Source organism: Callorhinus ursinus, unplaced genomic scaffold (genome assembly GCF_003265705.2).
Source record: "Callorhinus ursinus isolate GAN/ISIS: 27379988/994484 unplaced genomic scaffold, GSC_fseal_2.0 scaffold18, whole genome shotgun sequence".
Classification (NCBI taxonomy): Eukaryota; Metazoa; Chordata; class Mammalia; order Carnivora; family Otariidae; genus Callorhinus; species Callorhinus ursinus.
Window position 1 is genome coordinate 17,407,055 of NW_027397080.1, and position 14,410 is coordinate 17,421,464.

At 46.3% G+C, this 14,410-nt stretch overlaps 1 pseudogene; it reads left to right on the top strand.

The window, feature by feature from the left end:
• The first annotated feature begins 11,622 nt into the window (after window positions 1-11,622).
• LOC112811998 (dynein light chain Tctex-type 1 pseudogene) lies at window positions 11,623-12,254 on the top strand (annotated as a pseudogene).
• The last annotated feature ends 2,156 nt before the right edge of the window (window positions 12,255-14,410 follow it).

The following is a 14,410-nucleotide window of genomic DNA, read 5'->3' on the forward strand; positions in this document are numbered from 1 at the left end:
TGGCATCAACCCCTCCCGGGGACGTGGTGGTGGTGGGGCGGGGGGCTTCTCTTGCTAGTGATGGTGGCAGATGTCTAATGGGGCCTGGGGCTAGGGCGGAGGCATGTCACCTCAGCTGAGGTAGAAGAGCTGGATGAGGGTGTTGGCCAGGAAGAGAAAGACACTGCCACCGCCCAGGTTGCTGAGTGCTGGGGACACACTCTTGGGTTTCTTGGTGGTGGCAGCAGTGGTACCATTTCCCAGGACTCCAGTTTCTACCTGCAAGAGAAGTGGAGCAAGCTCAGGGGCTTTCGAAGCTCAGGTCATTTAGAGACCTAGTGCCCCTACCCTGATACAATAGTTCTCTGTTCTCTGTCCCCCGTGACCACGACTTCTGCCACAAGGTCCTGTGGGGACAGGACCTTCCTGCCTTGACACAGGCAGGGTCAAAGGCGGTCCCTCCCCTGCCTCCCATGGAAGCTTCCTCTCACCTCCGCCAAGCCACCAGCGCCTCTAGCATGTGGGAGACAGGAACCTGTGGTCTCAGCCCTTGACCTGACTAGCTGGGCTAGGGGCTTAGCCTCTCTGAGCCTGCTTCCTCATCTTCTGAAATGAGCCCATCACAGTCTTGAGGTCGTGTGAGACAGGGCTGGGGAGAAGAAACTGGCAAAGTGTGGGTGGGCGAGGAGGTGGGGAAGGTGTGGCCTCTTGCCCGAGGAAATCGCCAGATGGTGATCAAACTGTTCTCAATGCTTGACCAGTCTACAAGTAAAGCTGCTCCTGATGGAGATGAAGCTGTTTTTGATGGTGATCAGGCTGTTCTTGATGCCTGATCAAGCTGTTCTTGATCTAGAACTTGATGGCTCTGGTCTCCTATGCGGACTAGCACCCTTAGGGCACATGGGATGCTCCCAAGCTGCCTCCTGGAATAGCAGTTGATTTTGAGACTCCAGCTGTTTCTGGAGTGGGAGATTTCAATCTTCTTTGCATTCCAGAACACACAGGCTTTTCTGCCTGGGGTGGTTCCCTGCTATCTCCAGGACCAGATCTGGCTCCCCTTGAACCTGTCCTGGCCCCTTCCCAACAGGGCCACTTCCCCAGCTTCCCTGGGGATTGATGCCATCCTCGCTCTGAGCTGTCTCCCCAAGCCTCGTCATTCCTATTCCACATCACCCCCCTGTGGGCCTCACTGTGCCTGGCACCCTGCGAACGCTCCCCAGCCTCAAGCAGTCTGTGCCCAGCCAGAAGGGCTGGAATGCTGGGACCAGGCCCCCTGAGTCCTGGGTTCTCCTGCTGGGACCCTCTGTTCTCCTGGAAGAAGGCTGAATGCCCAGGAGCCTGCATTTCTTCCCTCCCCTACCAGGCAGGTCTGGGGAGTCCTGGGTGGTGGTGTCAGGGTGCTCCAAGGGGCTGTTCTTACCTGCATCAGAACCAGGAGACTGATGGTGAGTAGGAGGAAGAAGGAGCCCTTCATCTTTGGAGAATTTCGGTGGCTGTCTTGGTAGCAGCTTCTAGAGATGAGCGCAGGCTTGTCTGCAGGCCTCTTGGCTTGGCTGCTTTTGAACCAGGAGGCAGGGGAGGCGGGGTAGAAGCAGGAAGAAGGAGGGCCTATGGGTGTGGGGTGGGGTCCTTCTACCTTTCTACAGACCTCATGATTGAGGACACCAGGCCCTAGGTTCTAAGGCCCACTGTAGATGGTAGGTTCTGGATAGGGACTGAAGGAAGTGTCGGGATGGGAGGTGGGCAAACCAAGGGAGCCTCTGTGGGATAGTAAGCAGGGCCCTGAGCTGGGAGTCTTGCAGAGTGGGGAGTGAATCTTGGTCTAATTACCTATCCACCCTGAGACCTGGGCTAGCAACTGTGCCTCTCTGAATCTTTAACACCAAGAGCTGCCAGAGGATTAAATGCAATATAATTAAGAATATTGGAGCAGGGGATAGGAGCTAAAAAAGAGGCTGAGATAGGCTTAGGTTTCAAGGTAAGGTTGTAGCTGGCTCCACAGTTTCGGAATGAACGTTTGGGGACCATGAAAACTTAGGGTTAATAGATTTCTGCGAAATCAAAGGAGCACAGCTTTAGGAATCCGGAGACCTAACTTCTGGGTGAGCCCATTCCCTCCAGGCCTCAGGTTTCACCTTTCAAGTGAGAAGACTGGAGTGGATGATTATTTTAAGGCCTAGAATTTTGTGATTTGGATACAGAAAATAGCAGATGGGTTGTTTGTATTGCTGACCTTAACAATGAAACAGTTATTTGATCCAAAACGGGTTTATTCGGGAATAGAAGAGAATTGCAATTCAGGGCCAGCAAGCTACACCAAAACCCAGAGGCTAGCCCAACAAAGGAGAGAAACCTTATTTAACGGAGAAGGAGGAGGAAGTTGGGAGGAGTTGTTTTGAACAGAAGTCTAAAGGAGAGAAGGCGGCAAGTCAAATCAGGGTGGTGATTTCTCATTGGCTGAGCTGCTGGGGTGGTCTGCTTCCCTTTTCCTGTTGGGGTCTGTAACCGACAAGTCTTTCTGTAATTGAGGTTGGGTGATATGGCCTGAGAGCTCCCCCTACTGGCCTCTCCGCTCCATTTTTAGTAAGGTTTCCTTTTCTTTCCACACTTCCCTCCTTGTGATCAAGATCTTTCTCCAAAAGCATCCCTGATCAAGAGTCCGGTTTTCCTAATTCAGTGACCTTTTGTCCCCCAGTGCCAGAAGGGGCCTTCCCTCGGTGTCATTTCCCAAATCAAGGAAATTGTACAGGTTGGAAATTCCCATTTGAGGAAGGAGGAGGGGAAGCAGGAGAACTATCAGGCACTTCCCACCTTTAGCTCACATTTATCAAGAACGTAGTATCGGAGATCATCTCCTTTTTGGCTATATCATTTTAGAAAGGTTTGGCAGGCAACAAGTACAGAATCAAAAGTAATACGACAATTCCAAAGATACAATTTGTGGTTCCAAACCAGGACCCTAGCCCTGAAAGTAGCCAACTGAAAAATATTGGCATTTATTCCAACATAGGGGAGAAAAGTTCCCCCTGTGGAGGCAAACCCCCAATGACCTATGCCTCCTGGAAGTGCCTTCTTAACTTGGCCATGAACGCAAAACAGTGAATACCGCAAGGGCCCTTTGAAAGAATTCACAGAGGGCATTTGTGAAGACACAGTGCAGGTATGACCATGAAGCAATAGTTGGTTAAATTTTTGCAAAACAGCAAAACTTCAAATATGTTTTAAAAACGGTATTCTTGGGGCACCTGGGCGGCTCAGTGGTTAAGCGTCTGCCTTCGGCTCAGGTCATGTTCCCAAGGTCCTGGGATCGAGCCCCACATCGGGCTCCCTGCTCATCTTCCCTTTCTCGCTGTCTCTCTCTCTGTGTCAAATAAATAAATAAAATCTTAAAAAAAAAACAAAAACCCACAGTATTCTTATCTCAAAAGAACTCTTTGACATGAAATGTGTTATCAGTAATATAGCTGGTAAGGCTGTAAATTCAGAAAATATGAATTTGGATAAGAATTCAGAGTCTGTTAAGAGTTCACATGAAAAAGAGAGACTTTTATGAATCCTGAACCTTCTAACAGGCCTAGTCTGGACATCTTGGCAACACTGTCGGATGTGGTCGGCTCAGACTCCGGGAAATCTTGACTTTCAGATCACCAGGTGGTGGGCGGGTCCAATCAGAGTTTCGTGCTTTCTGAACTTGTGTCATGTGAATCCAAGATTCTAGACCCGGGAGTTTGGCTAGGAACACCTGAGAGGGGCCTTTCCCGCGAGGTTGAAAAGTCTTTCTGGAATGTCTCTTTTCCAATAGACAAAATCTCCAGGTTGCAGGGTATGGTGTTTAAGGTCTTCATCTCCCAAGAGCACAAGATGAAAAGATTGCTCTACCAAAGCATGGTTATTCTATTTATTTATTTATTTGTTTGCTTATTTAGAGAAGGTGGGGGGAGGGGCAGAGGGAGAGGGCGAGAGAGAATCTTAAGCAGGCTCCACACCCAGCATGGAGCCTGACCTGGGGCTAACAATCACAACCCTGAGATGGTGACCTGAGTCAAAATCAAGAGTTGGACACTTAACTGACTGAGACACCCAGGTGCACCAGCATGGTTATTATTTGTTTAATTTAATTTATATTCAATTAGTTAACATATAGTATATTATTAGTTTTAGAGGTAGAGTTCAGTGATTGATCAGTTGCATAGAACACCCAGTGCTCATTACATCACATGCCCTCCTAAATGCCCATCACCCAGTTACCCCATCCCCCCACGCCCCTCCCCTCCAGCAACCCTCAGTTTGTTTCCTATAGTTAAGAGTCTTTTATGGTTTGTCTCCCTCTCTGATTTTGTCTTATTTTATTTTTCCCTCCCTTCCCCTATGATCCTGTTTTCTTTCTTAAATTCCTCATATGAGTGAAATCATATGATAACTGGCTTTCCCTAATTGACTCATTGCACTTAGCATAATACCTTCTAGTTCCATCCATGTCATTGCAAATGGTAAGATTTCATTTTTTTGATGCCTGAGTAATATTCCATTGTATGTATATATCACATCTTCTTTATCCATTCATTTTGTTGATGGACATCTGGGCTTTCCATAGTTTGGCTATTGTGAACATTGCTACTATAAACATTGGAGTGCAGGTGCCCCTTTGGATCACTACGCTTGTATCTTTTGGGTAAATACCTAGTAATGCCATTGCTGGGTCATAGGATAGCTCTATTTTAAACTTTTTGAGGAACCTCCATACTATTTTCCAGAGTGGCTGCCCCAGCTTGCATTCCCACCAGCAGTGTAGGATGGTTCCCCTTTCTCCACATCCTCACCAACATGTGTCATTTCCTGAGTCATTAATCTTAGCCATTCTGACTGGTGTGAGGTGATATCTCATTGTGGTTTTGATTTGTATTTTCCTAATGCCGAGTGATGTTGAGAATGTTTTATGTTTCCGTTGGCCATTTATATGTCTTCTTTGGAGAAATGTCTGTTCATGTCTTCTGCCCATTTCTTGACTGGGTTATTTGTTTTTTGAGTGTTGAGTTTGATAAGTTCTTTATAGATTTTGGATACTAGCCCTTCATCTGATAAGACATTTGCAAATATCTTCCCCATTCTGTCAGTTGTCTTTTGGTTTTGTCAACTGTTTCCTTTCCTGTGCAAAAGCTTTTTAGCTTGATGAAGTCCCAATAGTTCATTTTTGCCCTTGCTTCCCTTGCCTTTGGAGATGTGTCTAGAGAGAAGTTGCTGCAGCCAAGGTCACAGGGGTTGCTGCTTGTGTTCTCCTCTAGGATTTTGATGGATTCATGTCTCACATTTAGGTCTTTCATCCATTTTGAGTTTTTTTCTGTGTATGGTGTAAGAAAATGGTCCAGTTTCATTCTTCTGCCTGCGGCTGTCCAATTTCCCCAACACCATTTGTTGAAGATATTCTTTTCTGCTTTGTCAAAGATTAGTTGACCATAGAGTTGAGGGTCCATTTCTGGGTTCTCTATTCTGTTCCACTGATCTATGTGTCTGTTTTGGTGCCAGTACCACCCAGCGTGGTTATTTTTAATGGAAGAAATTACGCCTTTACCATATTGAAGTACAACTTCTTTTATTAATTGTGGGTCAAAGGAGGCAGGGGACAAGTGCATTGGACCTACTGTAACTATCTCAAAGGGTGAGAATCTATGTGTTCCCAAGGGGGTGGATCTGAGATTTAGAAGGAAAAATAGCAATGCGTCAGGCCAAGGTATTTGGAGGGTTTCTACAAATTTGCCAATTGAGTTTTAATAGTGCCATGTTCGACTAGCCCTGAGGATTTAGGATGGCATGGACAATGAAAGTATTGCAAAACTGTCCAAACAGCACAGACTTGTCAAAGCACCTGCCCAGTAAAACGGGTTCCCCAATCACTATGATGTTCAAGAGGGGTTCCCCAGATAGGGATAATCTTTTCTAACAGAATTTTAGCCACAGAAGAGGCAATGGCCTGTCTACAAGGGAAGATCTCAATTCAGTGAGAAAACACACAAACCATGGGGGCGCCTGGGTGGCTCAGTCATTAAGCATCTGCCTTTGGCTCCTGGGATCGAGCCCCGCATCGGGCTCCCTGCTCAGCGGGAGGCCTGCTTCTCCCTCTCCCACTCGCCCTGCTTGTGTTCCCTCTCTCGCTGTGTCTCTCTCCGTCAAATAAATAAGTAAAATCTTTTAAAAAACCACACACAGACACACACACACACACACACACAAAACAAAAAACACCCCACACAAATCACGACTAAAACATATTTATATTGATGAGACAGGGCAAGTGTCAAAACTCAAAGGTCCATTGGGCCATTTAAAGTGTCTGGGAGCAGTGCCAACAGATTGTATTTTGGATAGGTGGGGCAGGGGAGGTAGGCTCTATGGATTCTGCCAATATCAGTTGAAGATTTTACCCATAAGAAGGGTGGTACCTGATCCAACAGGGACTAATGATCATTGTCCCCAGATTCAGCTATCGTGCCATTAGAAGTAGAGCAAATTTAAAAAGTCAAAACTCATTAATTCACTTGCTTAGCTATTTTGATGGCTACTGTCAAATTCTAGAATTATTTCCCCCTTTTGGGAGAAGGAAATTCTGGCATGGTAGTTCTCTCAAGAAATCTTGGCCTGGGCGCCTGGGTGGCTCAGTTGGTTAAGCGACTGCCTTCGGCTCAGGTCATGATCCTGGAGTCCCGGGATCGAGTCCCGCATCGGGCTTCCTGCTCAGCGGGGAGTCTGCTTCTCCCTCTGACCCTCTTCCCTCTCGTGCTCTCTATCTCTCATTCTCTCTCTCAAATAAATAAACAAAATCTTAAAAAAAAAAAAAGAAATCTTGGCCTGATGGGGTGCCTGGGTGCCTCAGTCCGTTGAGTGTCTGATTCTTGATTTTGGCTCAGGTCCTGGTCTCAGGGTCATAGAATCAAGCCCTGCATTGGGCAGAGCAAGTCTGCTTGTTCCTGTACCTCTGCTCCTCCCCACACTTGTGCCCTCTCTCTCTCTCTCTCTCTCAAATAAATAAATAAAATCTTAAAAATAAAATAGAAATCTTGGCCTAATAAATGAATAGAGACAGAAGAACTTCAGAGAAAAAGGTGTGTCTCTCAAAGAGCCAAAATGAAAGAGAATAGGTACAGAGGAACTTGTTGAGGTTTACTAGAGACCCCTCCATTTGAGCTGTTTAGTACTCCTTGCGCAGGGGACAGACTAATCTCTCTATCATTCCAGTTCTAGTGTATGTGCCGCCAAAGTGAGCAAACTGTTTTAGTGCCCCAAGGCAGGTGCTCTTTTATTGCAGTGGGGCTGAGCACTGATAGTGTAGGGCTGGTATCTCTGTAAGGACAGAGATTCACTCTCATTCTAGAGAGTGGTTTCTCTGAGCTGATAAAGAGGAAGGACTGGGAAGAGCCTCTGTAGTTCCTCAGAGCCCCGACAGTGGGAATTGGGAGGACATTGGAAAGGCTGGCTAGGGGGCTAAAGATGCCGGGGGGCACTTGAGTTTGTAACCATCTTTTCTCCAATTGCCCTTTGCAATAATAGCTGAAACTGGGACATTTTTTGGTCTTGTTTAGGGGTCTGATTTGCCAGAGTGGAAAATTAATTTTAGCAGTCTTTCTTTTAGGTGACTCATCCAGGGTGCAAGTGACCTGGTTTGCCAAATTAACTAAATCTGGAGTGGACACAGTTTCCCATTCCATCCTGGTCCTTTTAACTGAAAGAGAAAGATCGTGGTTCAGCCCATTAATAAAGAAAGTCTCCCTGACAGGATCCAGCATCTAAAGGAAGACCAGAGTTTTCTTTGAAAACAATGTGAAGTTGATTACAATCGTCACGAACAGGTTCATCAGACTTTTGTGTGCAAGCCTGAATTTTGTTCCAATTAAGAGGCTTGGGGAAAGCTATCACCATTGCTCAGTGGAGGTTTTCAGCAAGTATTCTAGCCATAAGTTAGGGGCTTGTTTTTTTTAAATCCTGTTCATGATATGCCCATCAGGCAAGTTTTAGCCAAGGTTTGGTCTGGTCCTCAGCAACAAACTAACTGATATAAATCTGAGAAACCAGGTTGGTAAGTTTGAATAGCTATTAGTTCTTCAGCAAACGTATGAGGGTCCTCAGTCAGTTTCATAAGAAACCCTTTAACTATGGCTCACAATTTGGCCTTCATCCAGGGAACAGAAGACATTGGGGGTTATTTGAATCCTCAGAAGACTTAACTTTAAAGGGACTGTGTGTTTGGAAACAAAGGAAACGGGGGAGGGAAAACGAGAGGACTCATAAGCCCTTTTATCTTTAGTTGTTTGTTTCCCTCAGTCCAGAAATTGTGCTTTGTAGAGAGGCAATTTTAGATTCCTGACAACATTTGGAAGCTTTAAAACAGCAAAAGAGGCATTTCATGTCATTTTGACAATTTTAGAACCATAGCTGTTCAATTCAGTTTTGAGAAAAGTAAGTTTGGGGTGATTGAAAGCTCCCCATAATGAGCATTTGTGTTCCAAATTACTTTTGATTAAGTGATCCATTTAGTTAGAAATGCACATGAAAAGGGACTGAAATTTTTAAACATAAAACCAGCTGGGGTGCCAGAAAGGGGGGATGCACTCTCAAAGCATTTTGATTACTGGGATCCCAGTTCTTACAGGCTTTTCTAGAGGGGGGAGAAAAAAATCCTAAACAGCATAGTTCCAATAGGAATAGCCCAGTTCCCCAAAGCATTCAAACCAAAAGCCAGACAAGTACTCTCAGAAAGGACAAATCCTTAAAACAGATCTTGAATAAAGCCTGGAGAGCACAAAACACAATGAGAGTGGAGCTCAAATTCCAGCAGAGACTCACCTTCAAGCTCCAGTGTCAGTAAGAAAGCAGTGAGCTCAGTGGTCACGGTGGGTACTGGCACCTGCTCGCTCACCAGCCTTGGAGTTGTTGGGCAGTGGGGAGGGGATAGGGTCGTCTCTGGATCCCACTTCTGACACCAGGTGATGTTAACCTTGAAAATAAAACTGTCAGTTATTTTACCAGCAAAAATGGGTTTATTTGGGTATAAGTAGAGAATTACACTTTAGGACAAACAACTTACAGCAAATACCATAGGCTAGTCCAACAAAGGAGAGAAACATTATTTTATGGAGAAGAAGGAAAAAGTTGGGAGGAGTTGTTGTGAACAAAAGTCCAATGAAGAAAAGCATGAGTTCAAGGTGGTGACAGTTTCTCATTGGCTGAGTTGTTGGAGTAGTTGTTTTCTTGTAGGAAATGCAATGTACCCCTCTTCCTGTTAGGGCCTGTAATTGATGATTCTTTCCTGTGGACACTAATTTTCTTGGGGTCCGCAACTGACAATTCTTCCTGTAATTGGCCTTGAGTGATATGGCATGAGAGCTCCCCTTCTGGGCCTCCCGACTACATTTTAGTGAGGTTTCCCTTTATTAATTTTCACAGTATCAATCTAGGATGGATGGGAGGAGGGCTAGGGGAGAGACAAGCCGGTGACTAAACTGTAGCAGAAGGGATTTGGAGTGGGGATGGCCATGAAGTCCCAGGGAGGGGTGGAGGATGAGATAAATCACAAAGCTGCTTAGATGGTGCTCTATTCTTTATACATTCTCTCACTTTATTCTCTCAGTGGGGCTCTGCGATAGACTTTCTAATTATCTCCATTTTCCTGATGAGGAAACTGAGGCTTAGATATTAAGTGACCTGTCCAAGGGAGTAAATGGTGGAGCCAGCCTCATTTGAACTTGAACACAGGTCTGTCTGAAGCCACAGCTATGTATGTAACCTCTGGGGCTGCCCTAGAAGTCACTGATTCCCTGCCCCTCTCCCTCTTCGAGGATCCAGTGGTTGTCCCTGAAGCCCAGCTCTAGCCTCACCCACTCACCCTTCCTTTGTCTATTTTGTGCCTCATTTGCATGCCAGGTAGTAAAAGAAAACCCCTCTACTTCCCTTCTATGGTTTTAAGCCTCCTGTTGCAGGCTTTAGAAAAACCTGAGTGGGCACTTAGGGGCCTCCATCCCCGGCTAAAAGGAAAGAAAGAAAAAAGAACTGAGAGTGAAAACTGGTGAGAGAAAGCCAGGAAGTGGGGAGGGAGGGGGCAGGAGTCTTGAGGCCCCTGGAGGGGTGTTGCTTCAGGAGAGAAGCAGGAGGAGCCCTCAATTACCTATCACTGGGGTCTAAGCCCTGGGAGGGAAGGGAAGGGGGTTGCTGCACATATTACAATATGGTCTGCCCTGCATCTTTCATCCCCACTAAGAGAGGGCTTTGATCCAATAGTACCACAGAGCACCTTAAGGTAAATCTTCCTCCACCCGTCCATCCATCTGCCCATCTACCCATCCATCCATTTCAGGCAATTTATTGACACCTACTCTGTATCAGGCAAGATGAATGAGTGAGGGTCTCTTCACTTTAGTTCATAGTCTAAGAGGAAGACATATACTGTAATAATCACAAAACTGAAGAAGAAATGCCATAATGGCAGCAGGACCATTAGAATGCAGAGTGTAATTCTGCTTGGGAGGAGTGGGCATATTCATGGAGGAAGGAACACTTGAGCCAGTCCTTGAAGGATTAAGGGGGATTTTCCCAGGGGAAAAAGGCAAAGGTGGATGTTCTCACTGGAAGGAGAGGCCTGAACATAGGAGAGAGCATGATAGTTTCTGGAACACTGAGAAGGATGGAGGGCATCCTTCTGAAGGCCCTAAATGCCAGTTAAACTAGAGATGGTGGGGCATAAAAGATGCATAAATCAGCCTTGATGTGGGTGGGAAGAGGGGAAGATGGGAGAGATGGCCAGCGTTTTATTCTGAAAGGAATGTATGGACTTCAAGGACTTCTCTCTCCTTTATTATTTACCTTTCCCTCCTCAGCTGCTGGGACCCAATAAACTCTTTAACCCCAAAGGGGTCATAATTGATAAGGGTCTTTCAGGAAATGGCCTAAAAGCAGAGGATTCTGTCCATTCCCAAGAATAGAGACTTCCAGAATCATCTAATGCCAGGTCTGGGGTCTACTTCCTCATCTTGCATGTGGGTAAACAGGCCCAGAGAGAGCCTTGGTCAGGACTTCCCTCCTCCCAGTCCAGAGTCGAGTGTCCCCCACCCCAGATGTCCAGAAGGAATTCTTGGAAGCTAGACAGAGTGGCCTCTAATGTCCTCCCAACACTCAAGTCCCACGTGAGCCTAGAGACCTTGCAAAGATTTCCAGCACCACCCAAGATGAGGGATAGTGAAATCTAAGAAAAATAACTATTAGGTGAGCTTAGAATCTAGTTTTGTTTCCATAACTTTGTTTCTGGAAAACACCTTTTTAAAATAAATAATGTGACAATGTTATGAGATTTAATTTGCACAATAATCCTATGAGGTAAGGGGTGCCTGGGTGGCTCAGTCGGTTAAGCCTTTGGCTCAGGTCATGATCCCAGGGTTCTGAGATCGAGCCCTGCGTTGGGCTCCCCTCTGTACAGGAAGCCTGCTTGTCCCTCTCCCTCTGCCCCTCCCCCCTGCTCATGCTCTCTCCCATTCTCTCTCTCAAATAAATAAATAAAATCTTTAAAAAAATAATCCTATGAGGTGGGTTCTATTAGTATCTCTATTTTATAGATAGGGAAACTGAGGCTAGTGAAGTAGCTTGAGCAAGAACAGCCAGCTACGGGGAGGCGACGCGCAGGAGGGAAGATGGGAGACTACCAGGCTGGCGAGGAGGCTGCTTTTGTTGTTGATGAAGTGAGCGACATTGTAAAAGAGGCTATGGAGAGCGCAATCCGCGGCAATGCCTATCAGCACAGCAAAGTCAAATCAGTGGACCACAAACGTCGTAGAACAAACTTTAAGCCAACTCACCAAGCTGGGAAAGCCATTTAAATACATCGTGACCTGTGTGATTATGCAGAAGAACGGAGCGGGCTTACACACGGCCAGTTCCTGCTTCTACACACGGACAGCTCTACTGATGGCTGCTGCACCGGGCGGTGGGAGAACAACACCATGTACTGCATCGTCAGCGCCTTCGGGCTGTCCATCTGAGCCTCCTGCGTCTGCGCGATCCTCCTCTCCCAGCGGCCAGTGGGGGTCCAGCGAACACCCTTCTCCTTCTCTTCAAGCGTTTGTCGTGGCAGCCACGACGTTGACGACGGCCAGGTGACTGCCCTGTTCTGGGAACGGCACAGCCACGTCCAAGGACGGTCACCCTAGGTGCTCAGGCCTGTGCCGCCACCCGTCTTAACTCTGTTTCTTTTCAAAGGTGCTAAAAACTGAAATCTGCTAGTTTAAAACTTTCTCTACTCTCTGGATGACTCAGATACACTAATTTTCCATACTTTATACTTTGGTTAGAATAATAAATTATTCCACTCAAAAAAAAAAAAAAAAGAACAGCCAGCTACAAGTGACAGATCCCAGCTTTATAGACTTGGTAAGTTATGCTGACCCATAATATATCCTCGATAAATGATGGCTATAATTATTTTCCAAGTTTCTATGTGAAAATGTATACTTGTTTTATAATAAGGCTCTGACTTCTCCCAATAAATGTTTTTTTAAAAAACTAATAAAATGGCCTACCAGGGTAGAGGGCTCCCACCTCTCTCACATGAACTAGGTGTTTGTTGAGTGTCTGCTTCTCCAGGATCTTAGGCTGTGCTTCAGGTCCTGGGTAGGAGGGAGGTATGTGGTAAACCCTGATGCCCGGGTAAATGCCAATCCATGCCCCCCAGTCTTGCTGAGGAGGGAGGCAGTAGGCAGACCACAGCAGGGCTCATGAGGCCAGACCACCCCCTGCCCCCACCTCGCACGCTGTTGATCCTTGCTTACCTTCAAGAGCAGAATGAATATAAGCAAGGTGACAATATAAAGTTGCTGACCATGGCTCCAACCCCCCAAAAACACTTGGCCCAGCATAACCTAAAGGTTTCTCAACTCATGTATCTCAAGCCCCAGAAAGCCTCAGGGAGAAGCTCAGTGGCAAGAGGGCTCTCCCACCTCTCACTTCCAGTCACACTTTCCATCTGAACCCCTCCCTTGGCAGTGGGCCTGTACCACCTGCCCCTTGGCCTATCTTTGCTTGCCTGTTTCGCCAAAGTGGGAACTTCTAGAAAGAGCACAGATTCTGGAGGCAGAGTTCTGGGGTTGAATCCACTTTTACTGATTACCTGCGTAGTCCTGAGCAAATCTCTTCACCTCTCTGAGCTTGTTTTCTCATCTGTAAACCTCATAATGTTGGCATCTGGCACTTGGAAGGCACTCATTAATTCGTAGCTCCCTTCAGCTTCCAAATGGTGTGTAAGGAATGCCTCAAGGAGCTGGCCCTCCCCTGACGGCAGTAGATTAGAAAGTCAAATGGTTATATTACAAAGTGCAGTCTGAGATATGCAAGAGTTTTGGTGGTTGAGCCCAGGTGTAAGGAAGTTGGTGCCTGAGAAGTCATCTATTTTTAGATCATCACCGCTGAAAGGTTTTGAGATAATGATAAAGATAGTTAAAAGCCGGAAATGTTTTTGAAAACTTACTCTGTATGGGTGTTTGCTAGGTACTGTGAAAAATTATTTCATTTAATCCTCAGGGCAACCCTGCGGGGTGGGTATTATACCCATTGTATGGATGAAGAAACTAAGGTTTGCTTGCTCAAGGACACACAAGTCAGGCGCCAGGACTCCTGAGGCCAAAGTCCATACTCTTAATTAAACTGCCTCTAGTTGATCTAACCTAACATCTTACTTTTTTAGATGAGGCTGGGGAGGGGAAATATCTCACTCAAGGTCAATGTCTTTTCAAAAGGCAAAGTGAGGGGCACTTGGGTGGCTCAGTCGTTAAGCGTTTGCCTTGGGCTCAGGTCATGATCCCAGAGTCCTGGGATCGAGCCCCACATCGGGCTCCCTGCTCAGCGGGAAGCCTGCTTCTCCCTCTCCCACTCCCCCCTGCTTGTGTTTCCTCTCTCGCTGTGTCTCTTTCAAATAAATAAAAATCTTAAAAAAAAAAAAAAGGCAAAGGGAGTCTCACCTGAACTTTTACACAAAGGAATTAGGATTTGAGCATCCCTGTAGGGCGCCATCTGGTCAAGAAGTGAGCAGAGAAATTCGGATTTAGGAAACACTTATTAAGTGCTTGCATCATTTCAATTCGATTTAAAAAAAAACCCCCCCCCCCCCCGAGATGTGATGTACTGTACTGATCAGATGGGGAAACAAGAGACTCAGAGGTATAATCTCCCCCCAAATCAATTTTGCAAAAACGGCTGCACTGTCGGATTACACATTAAGGTTTCAGAGCCTTCATGAATCTAACTCCAGGTTCTTTCCTTTCTCGGGGTGGAGACTGGGGGCTATAAACGAACCCTCCATTTCCCTAGGCTCCGAAGGCGTTCACGGCGGTGGATTCTGGGATTTGCAGTATCCCGCGAAGAGTTTAGATTCGTGGGCCAATAGAATTCGAGCACGGGCGGT